Genomic DNA, 10,000 nt, shown 5'->3' with positions numbered 1-10,000 from the left:
TACTCGTTGTCATCATTTAATATCTTCACCCTTATTTCTAACAGGACGTGTTGTCAGTGAGTTTAATGTGATCGAGAATAGTTTAGTATCGGGCAGTTTATGAATAGGAGAAACCTACTTGGATTGCAGCCATTCCAGTTGTTTTTTCTTCTTTCTAAGTTGACTTGTAGTGTTGTTAGTGTTTGTTAGCATTCCGAGAGATAAGTTTCATAAAGATAATTTTTTTAAAATCATTTTTCAAACTTATACTTTACATAGCATTTTTTCTCTCTTTCTCTCTGCATATCACCTATTTCAAAACAACTCGTCTGAACCACTAAAACATGCGGTAGTTATCCACTGATTCTAATTAAAAAGCGCGTTAACGAGTGCTTTAGGCTGACAAAAATATATAAATTAATTAATGACATTGAATACCTAACAATTGTTATTAATTACGACTTTAAAAAATTGTGGTGCCTTTACGATGATGATAAATTATGGGATCCAACTGTCTAGGCTTTAATTAGTTTATTCCTTTGGTTTTCCAAAGCATTATTAAACTATTCCAATTAAAAATTGTTACTTGAAAACTGTTGGTTTGATTTAATATTTGTTTTTCTCTCTTCTGTATTTAATTTCATTAAATTGCCACTTAAATTTATTTGAAACAAATCCTAGTATATTGTTTCTTCTTTACTATTTCTGGCACGATAATTTGTTTTCGCTTTCAGTACCCTTAAGAATCATTAAAAATTACAGATTCAATCGACAAGGCATTATAGGTAACAAACACCTCAATACGTCACTAATACTTTTGTGTCTGGAAAAATGAAAAGCAAAGTTGACCTCGGCGGGATTTGAACTCAGAACATAAAGGGCAATAACTTAATACGGCAGGCATTTTCTCCGGTGCTCTAACTATTCTGCTAATTCACCGTTTTGAAGATTAGTCCTTAGTTTTCATTTTTGCCCAGAAATAATCTTTTTATCAATTATAAATTCAAGATCATAATTTGTAGGGAAGGGCCTATACATAATCGATCAGATCGATGCCTGCCGAATAATTTGATCTACTTGGAAGAATGAAGGATACAGTCGACGTAAGTGTGATTAGAACTCGGAGAGGAAACTAAGTATTGTAAGGTATTTACTTTCGTTTTTGCTAGCATTACACCTGCTTCGTTGATTCGCTTAAGTGTTCCAACTGATTGTGTGTAATTGAGAGAAATGAAATGTCTTTTAAAATCGAAAACAACTTTGCATTGGACCATTACCGTTATAAACTAACGATAAGTTGTTTGAAATCAGAATAGTATTGGTTATATTAACTAATTGTTTTGGAGAAACATCAATTAAGAAGCAGTTTCTGACTATGGAAATAGTTTTCTAATAGCACAGGTACTTTAGAAGCAACAGCAAAATGTCAATAGACTTTTATTGTTCAGAGGACCTTTGCTGGTAACTGTTATTGTCGTAATTACACACACACACACACATATAATACAGAGGGAGAAGGGAAAGGAGTACGCACACACACATATATAGGTAATCGTTTCTTGATGATTTGCGATTCACTTTCCAACACATTTTTTAATGTGACCGTATCCGAAGCCAACACCCTGTGTGTGTGTAGAAATATTTTCTAATTTTGCCAACTAGAATAAACATCAACGCTGTCTAAAATAATGCTTTTCTACTCACCTGTTACAAATGATACAAATAGTTGTGACAAGTGCTTTCTCTTTAAATAGAGGCAGCATCTGTCTTATCTGCACCATTGACGTATGAAATTCTGGCTTAATGGGAAGAACTGCTTAGTAAAGTGAACCTTCCTCATAAGCACGCACAATGATGGAGTGTTCATATTTTTGCCTCAAAATATTACATCGAGGGCTATATATGCTTTTATATTGGTTGTTATTGTGTAGCTCCAGGTCAGCTTCGATTAAATAGACTTTTAATCAATACGGTCTAGCCGTGGCTATCTCATTTTATTTTTAGATAATGCAGAGCTAAACTATCTAGTGTGAGCTCGAGAGACAGGGGTGGGGGATTTGGCTGCTATTCTAACATCTTAAGTGACCACGTAGGGGTTCCCACTTAGTTTGCTTTGTGTTGTGTGAAGTTTCGGTTTCACCATTCCTCAATGTAATTTAAAATACAGCTCTATTTAGTAGACACCTTCTGCTAAATTTTCTCCAGCTTCCTTAACTAAGAAAGTTTTCCTGAGTTTTTGATTTCAAATATTTGTATTAAATACGACTGGTATATTTATAAGGGGGCGAGTTGCAGAAGGGGTTACAGTTGTTGCGGATAAATGCATTGCAGAATTTGTCCTGCATTTCGATCCTGCCAAGCTGAATGAACTCTATTTCTCATTCTTTCAGGATTGATAAAAGTTGTAATCCAGGGCAGTGGAATGGCAGGACTGTAAGAGAGTTGTTGGTTGATGGGCCTTTGCATTCTGAGTTCAAATCCCATTACAGCCTCCCAGAGGGGTACACTTAATCTATTACAGTTTAGCACTACCTTCATACAGGATGGATTCGGTTAAAGGTGTCTTGGCAGTATATGGGGAAGGTCTCAAGTTTGAGATGACTTCTTTCCACTTGTATTTGCAGTCCTGTGAAAAGGGTTTATAAGTATTGCCTTTCTTCCTAACTAAAAGACGAATATTTTCTTATATTAAAGTCATTTTGCCTCACAAGGTATTTGGTGACCCTATTGGTGATGGTGCCACATAAAAAGCACCTGTAAAGTGGTTGGCGTTAGGAAGGGCATCAAACTGTAGAAACCATATCGAAACAATGGAGCCTGGTTCCTGGCTTTGGCAGCTCCTGTCAAAACGTCCAACTAGTACCAGCATGGAAAACAGATTTCAGATGATGATGATGAGGATGATTTTATTTATTGTATACACACACATACACACAAATCTTAATATGAACAATAAAACTCAAAGTCTGTACTTGGTTTTGGATGTGTGCATATGAGTTGAAGACAGCTTCGATTAAAGTTACTACTTTATTACAAATAACTTACATAATAGCATTAAGCTTATTCTTTCATTGGGTATACTGTGACAAAGTTTTTTTTTTATTAGGATATGAACTCCCAGCATAATGAACACTTTGATCATTTGACCATTCCATCACACACTTACATGAATTATAATCTTCATCTTAATTTCTATATTCCATACCAATGGTTTCAATAGCTTTGTGTTAAAACGTTTTCATCTGTATCATTTCTGTATTATGTGAGATGTAACTTTCCCACATTTGACCTTACAGCATAAAAATGCAATAGTCACTCATATGAAATATAGCAAGTTGTAAAACTTCAGTCAGCTGAGATTATCCAAGCAATTTCTAAACAAAATTTCCCTCTAGGAGTGGTTAAAAATCTAAAAACCATCAAGTGAGATTGTGCTCAATTGATCAAACGGCTCTGATAATAAAGGCTTTGCGAACTTGGGTAGATCTGATCTGTAGGGCCAACTGGTGTAACAAAAAAGCACGTGTTAGTCTTATGAGACCTCTTTCCAGGTTTTCCTTAATCCGTATCTGCTAAACTATCTTCAGTTACCGACTCATAGTATTTTCATCTCTCATGCATCGTTCATTTGCATATTTGTAGGAATAGCTGCACTATCATAAAATCTCATGTAATTTTGATAATCTTAGAGGTTTTTATTGCAAAGAGTAAATAAAACAAGTGGATTTATTCTTTGTTAGTGATCCTTAAATCTGATAAAAATCTAAGTAGTGTGAATTCCTTAATATGATTGTGAGTGCTAAGTAGCAAAAATATTCCAAATGCTTGTTATTTTCACGGGGAAGGAATGTTCAAGGTGTTATGACATATAGTGTTCATTTGTAATAAGATTGATGTGACTAGATTTTTATCTCTGTTATCATTGGACTCACAATCTGAGACATAATGCACTTAAAGGCTGCTTGAGGATTTCTTAGTGGCCTATGTTGTTTTTGACATTGCCTCTCAAAAATGCCATTTCATGCATCAATAACTTTGCTGAGCCATTGCTGTCAAATATAGTTGCACAAAAATAGCACAATTAAGGAATTACTGGCCAAAAATTAATCTATGTTCTGAATTCGTCATCATCATTTTAACCTCCACATTTCCATGGACAGAATTTGTTAAGGCAAATTTTCTACAACCAGGTGTCCTTCCTCTTGCCAACCCTCACCTGTTTCCAAGTTAGGGAATATTCCCCTATGACCAGACATATTTTCATGCAAGATTGGAAAAGAAGGATACCATTTACATGATGGTGATACTTGTTTTCACATGATGTGAAAGCAAGGAGACAGTAACACACATACATATGCATAGGCGCAGGAGTGGCTGTGTGGTAAGTGGCTTGCTTACCAACCACATGGTTCCGGGTTCAGTCCCACTGCGTGGCATCTTGGGCAAGTGTCTTCTGCTATAGCCCCGGGCCGACCAATGCCTTGTGAGTGGATTTGGTAGACGGAAACTGAAAGAAGCTTGTCGTATATATGTATATATATGTATATGTGTGTATGTGTATATGTTTGTGTGTCTGTGTTTGTCCCCCTAGCATTGCTTGACAACCGATGCTGGTGTGTTTACGTCCCCATCACTTAGCGGTTCGGCAAAAAGAGACCGATAGAATAAGTACTAAAGGCGGTGCTCCAGCATGGCCGTAGTCAAATGACTGAAACAAGTAAAAGAGTAAGAGTATACATACATACACACATACATACATACATACATGCACACACACACATATGGTGGGTTTCTTTCAGTTTCATCTACCAGATCCACTCACAAGGCTTTTAATAAAATTAAGTTACTTGTTAATGTTGGAGAAAATCCCTGCTGAGTGCAGGTCTAAGGTAGGGAATCACCAGTGTATTGTCAATAGATTCCTCTTTAGATAATTGTTCCATGCAGTTTGATATGTTAGCTTAGAGTCTGTTGCCTTTGGTGATTGGGCTACTGCAAGGAACCCCCGTGGTTACTGTTGCTCAGTTGTGTAATGCAAAATATTAAGTTTGTATAATGGTGATATTCATCTGATTCAGATAATCCTCTGCTCTTTTAAACTGGGGAATCTTCCATGAGTGTGTAGTGTGGTACTGGCTTCCTCCCCGCTTTTTTTGGTTTTTGTTTTCATTTTTGAAACCTGTTTCAACTCTCATGGTGGGTTGTAGCTCTGAGTGGGTGTGAGTAGGATTTGAATAACAATATGCTTGGATTTATTTTAATGCTTTTGAGCCATAGAAATTTTTTTTTTTAAAGTATCTTCTATGTTTGTTAGTGTCTAAGTCATATTGTAACTAGTTGTAACTTGTAAAAATGATAAATTGCATGCTACAGCCTTTTTTCAGATGCTTCATCAATGTTACATATAATTATTTCAATTCTGAAGAAATTTTTTTTGGTAATTAGTAAGAAAATGAACAAAACGAAAGGAACATTGATGGATCAGTGAAGAATCAACTTTTTAACATTCTGTCTATTATTGATGGCATTCCTAATGTTGTTCTTCCTTAGGGTGTGACATAATTTCTTTGCCTCCAAATAACATTGGCACCATTGATGAAACTGGTTTACCGTGCGTCATTTATTATGAATGTACTCATTGTTATGATTTCTTCCTCTAAGTTGTATTCATGTCAAAGTTATCCATGAGATTATCTTTCAGTATGTTTGTCTAGTTCCTTGCTGCCTCCTGTCTTTTGCACCTTCCAAACTTATTTTATTTCTAATAGCCTTATTTACTGCACTATTTCTCTATAATTTGCTATCTTTTTTGTTCAACCAATGTTCTAGTCACAAAACTGGTCAGTGCTTTGCAACTGGTCAGAATGTCCAGCTGTACAAACTCTGTTTCTCTGGCAGCTTCCATGCTGCACTCTCTCCACGCCATGTTATTGTTCTTAACTTTGTAAGCCTGGTCCCCACTAGCCATAGAGATATTTTTTTATATAAACCTCCCACACATTCATTTTTAGGTATTCACTTGGTATATGCATGTGTTTGAATGACTCCTATTTTAGACAGAATGGAGTAATTTTAACATTCATTCTTATCTGTGTAAATGTATGACATCTCATTTGATGTATGTTTTCTCTTATCTTTCACTTGATTTATTTACTCTTGGCTCCATAGCATTTTGAGTAACAAGAGTACAATCTAGCTCTTTCACTAAGCTAAGTTGACATTTGGTTATATTAGCAGAAATATATACATACATATACGTGTGTGTGTGTGTGTGCGTGTAATTGGTTTGGTTGTGAGGTTGAAAAGTTCACTTTCCAATCACATGGTTTCAGGTTCAGTCCCAGTGCATGATACCTTCAACAAGGGTCTTCTATTATAGCCCTGGACGACCAAAACCTTGTGGGTGGATTTGGTCGATAGAAACTGAAAGAAGACCTGTCTATCTATTTATCTATCTACCTGTTTGTATGTGTGGTGGTGGGTGGGTGGGCAGAGTACAGTATTATGGTAAGATTCTTCTGTCATCAAATTGTCCTGGTACTTTGTGCCTGGACAATGTCCCAAATAACATATTCATCCTGTCCATGCATACATGGAAAAATAAATTCAAAATGAACGAATGTGGCAAGAGTGTGGAAAGACTTCACTTTTTATCAATTATGATATTTATCAATTATAATAATGATGATAGAAAGAAGTACAATTAGATCTTAATTGTATGGATTATATTAAAGCCAATTCTTGTCTGTGTTGTTAACAAAGCAATTGACTTTGAAATAATGAAGATGAATTAATTAGCAGAGTGCTATTTTGGGTGACAAGGAATGTGTGAAGCTGTTTCCTTTACTTCTTTTATTTATATTTATAAGAATTCTATGACTGGAAGTAATTTACTTGTTTGCATTGATGAACGAATTATATCGTATTCCCCTGACCCCCTTTTTAAAATATTACATATTATGTACTTCAAGAACTCATACTAAACCAAAGAAACATGTTTCTAGTGAAAGGAGATAATTGTAACCTTTTAGATTAAAAGCGTGTGTTTTCCCAGCATGTAATAGAAGAATAATTCATTTATATAAGTCTATTTATATAACTAAAAAATATATACTAAAATGAATACATTTTCAAAAGCAAAAGAAAATATTCCCTCATAATTAAAATTCTATTTTATACTTTTTTTTTGGTGGAGGGTGGCAGTAGTAGATAAGAATTTGACTTGTGTATGTATAAATATTGCGATAGTTATTTTAGTAATAAATTTAAGGTCTTTTTATTCTTTCTTTTTGTTTGTTTGTTACTGCCAGATGGTTTTCTTTCAGAGAGATTTTGTCAAATGTCATGCATGTTAAAGATGTAATTTTATTAATGTATCCTGTCTAAGGAATCTTTAGTTTTCTCTCTCCCATCCCCGTTTTTCTGTTTAATGTCTCTATTTTCTATTTATACAATCTCTTTTCCATTTATTTCAAATCTTTATTCTAAAATGACAAATGACAAATAAGATAAATCTACTGGCTGTAAATAATTTGGTATTCTAATGATGTGGAAATATTTAAACTTTTAAATATTTTGAATTCATAAGTTCCATTGACTATATCATTGGGTTACAAGTTACTATTTTTATCATTGTGGGACTATGTGAAAAGTTTGGTAAGATAATTAAGTCCACCAACCACTTGTTGGTACAGACAGCTTTGTCTAAACTGTAAAATAAGTGTATGGTCTTTTTTTTCTTAAAAAAAGGTATTTATAAGGGGAGATGAGTATTGATGACCTTTGCAGACCTTTCCAGAATGGTGAAATTAACACAATTGATGCCCTTAAGTATTTGTTGGTCAATGTCTGATAGAGAACTAATGAAATGGGGTTGGTCAGAGTGACCAACCAGTTCAGACATCTTGAATTAAAATTCACTGTTTATGTTTCAGTATGTATATAGTATACACTGTACACATAATTCTACATGCAACCGTTTATTTAACTGTGATGAATAAGTACCAGATCACACATTATTGAGTTAGACTAGTATCTCATCTAGGGAGAGATTTATATTATGAAAACATAGCTAAGTACTGATCCTTAACACATTCCTGACACTTACAAGATATGTGAACCAATATATGGTTTGAACAAAATATTGCTTAAATTTTTATAAATGCCTGATAATTAAAGTTGTCTTTAATTAGATACTCAATAACATTTAATTAGATGCTCAATGAACATTTTCAATGTTTTCTATTTTAACAAAGAGATCCACCCCTCAAGTGCATTCTATTTGCATCATTTACTGTCATAAAATTATTTTTTTCTTCTGAAGACTTTATTATTTACAGGATCTGAATAACCGAATGATCTTTATTTCCCGAATCTACTTCATTTGGTTAATTCTTCTTTCTAATTACTTACTTCTAGTTTCTTAGATAACATATCAACTCTACCAACTTCTCTTAAACATTGGGGTTTTTTATAACCTCTTCAGCAGTGCATTTTATCTCAAACTGAAAGAAATTAAATAAATAAGTTGTCAAACCAACTGATTCTAAATTGCTTAAGGAACTTTAATCAGTCATTGTAATTCATGTTTGACCAATTTGAATTTGTATGATGTCTTAACCTGCATAGTGTTATTCAGTATGTGATTAGTGAATTACACGAGTTTCCAATTAGTTGAATCTGTAGACCAGCTTTAATTCTTGGTTGTAAGCCAGTTCACTTAATTTACGTCTAAAATGTTAGTTAAAATGGCATAGATGTCACTAAACCTCATTTCCCCTCTTTAAAAATTTCAGATGTTGTGCATCTACAAAAAATTGATATTGATTTGGTATAAAGCCAATTGCAGCAGTAGAGAAATATTTAGTCAATTAAATTGAATTCAGTATATTACTAGTACTTATTTTATAAGCCTTTATTATAAAACGAGAAGGATGAAACTAAATCCTGTAATGTGTTTAGTCTACCCACTCGATCAACCAATGCCAACGACTGCCCTCAGAGATTACATTACTTGTGTACTGTAATGCAGAAGATATCGGTAAAGGTTTTTAAGCCAATATTGTATGTATAGGTAGATTTCAATACCATGTCTTCATATACAATATTTTTGTGGACAAACACACCAGTGTCATTTATTTCCTTTTAATCAGGGTATAAGTGATGATATATTTAATTTATGGGTGTCGGAAATAAAGCCTGAAAAATTTGAATGATTAGTGAACATGTTGATGAAGTTATGGTTGACTGAAATTAGGTCAAAACTTAAGGAAAGTAGTTTTACTCTATTCAAACTGAAATCTAATTGTTTATTTATTTATTTTTATGCATGATAGCCTCATATGTCTTGTCTGCAAGAAGGATGTTCTTAGTTAAGGTGTTGGTCTAGAAGAAAAGAATAAAGATAATAAATAGAAATAATAATAATAATAAAAGTTTTAAATGGTTTCTAAATTGTATTATCACTTCAAAAGTAGACCAGCCAATAAGAAAACTTAGAATCTTCTCTATTGGTAATAGCTTAGTAATTTCAAGGGCAATTTACAATTGTAGACAGTCTCTCTTATCTAAATTGCTCATGCCCCTCAGATTAGCTTCTTAGATATCAATGTCACTCTCTAATAAGAGGGGTTCTTTTTTTTTCATATCCATTGAGCAATTGCTGATTTCTGAAATATTGATTTATGGTGATGTGGTTAAGCTTCCTTCCTAACCACATGGTTCCGGGTTCAGTCCCACTGCATTTTCGACAAATATTTTATACATGAGTGTCCTGGCTCGACCAAAGCCTTGTGAGTAGATTCAGTAGACAGAAACAAAAAGAAGCCTGTCATATGTAAGAGTGTGTATATATTCATGTTTGTATCTCCTTGTCTTGACATTATGCAATAGTTGTAACCATTGTACGAGTGAATCATTTCCATTCTTCCTGAAAAATATGTCTGGCTATGGGGAAATACTACCTTACTTGGAAACAGGGGAGAGGTGGTAACAGGAAGGGCATCCAGCCGTATGAATCTGC

The 10,000-nt window shown here is 34.0% G+C and overlaps 1 protein-coding gene across 3 annotated transcripts in view; it reads left to right on the top strand.

Moving 5' to 3' along the window:
• Positions 1 to 10,000, top strand: part of LOC115216434 — a 254,983-nt gene that overhangs the window by 2,467 nt on the left and 242,516 nt on the right. Inside the window, exon 1 of one of the 3 annotated variants that reach the window (XM_029785779.2) lies at positions 961 to 1,125. The exons of the other annotated variants lie outside the window; for them this stretch is intronic. The gene's annotated coding sequence lies outside the window, so the exon portion shown is untranslated. Of the gene's footprint in view, positions 1 to 960; positions 1,126 to 10,000 lie in introns of those variants that run through there. 3 annotated transcript variants of the gene reach the window in all.

Source organism: Octopus sinensis, linkage group LG1 (assembly GCF_006345805.1).
Source record: "Octopus sinensis linkage group LG1, ASM634580v1, whole genome shotgun sequence".
Classification (NCBI taxonomy): domain Eukaryota; kingdom Metazoa; phylum Mollusca; class Cephalopoda; order Octopoda; family Octopodidae; genus Octopus; species Octopus sinensis.
This window is presented reverse-complemented; position numbering and strand designations above follow the sequence as displayed.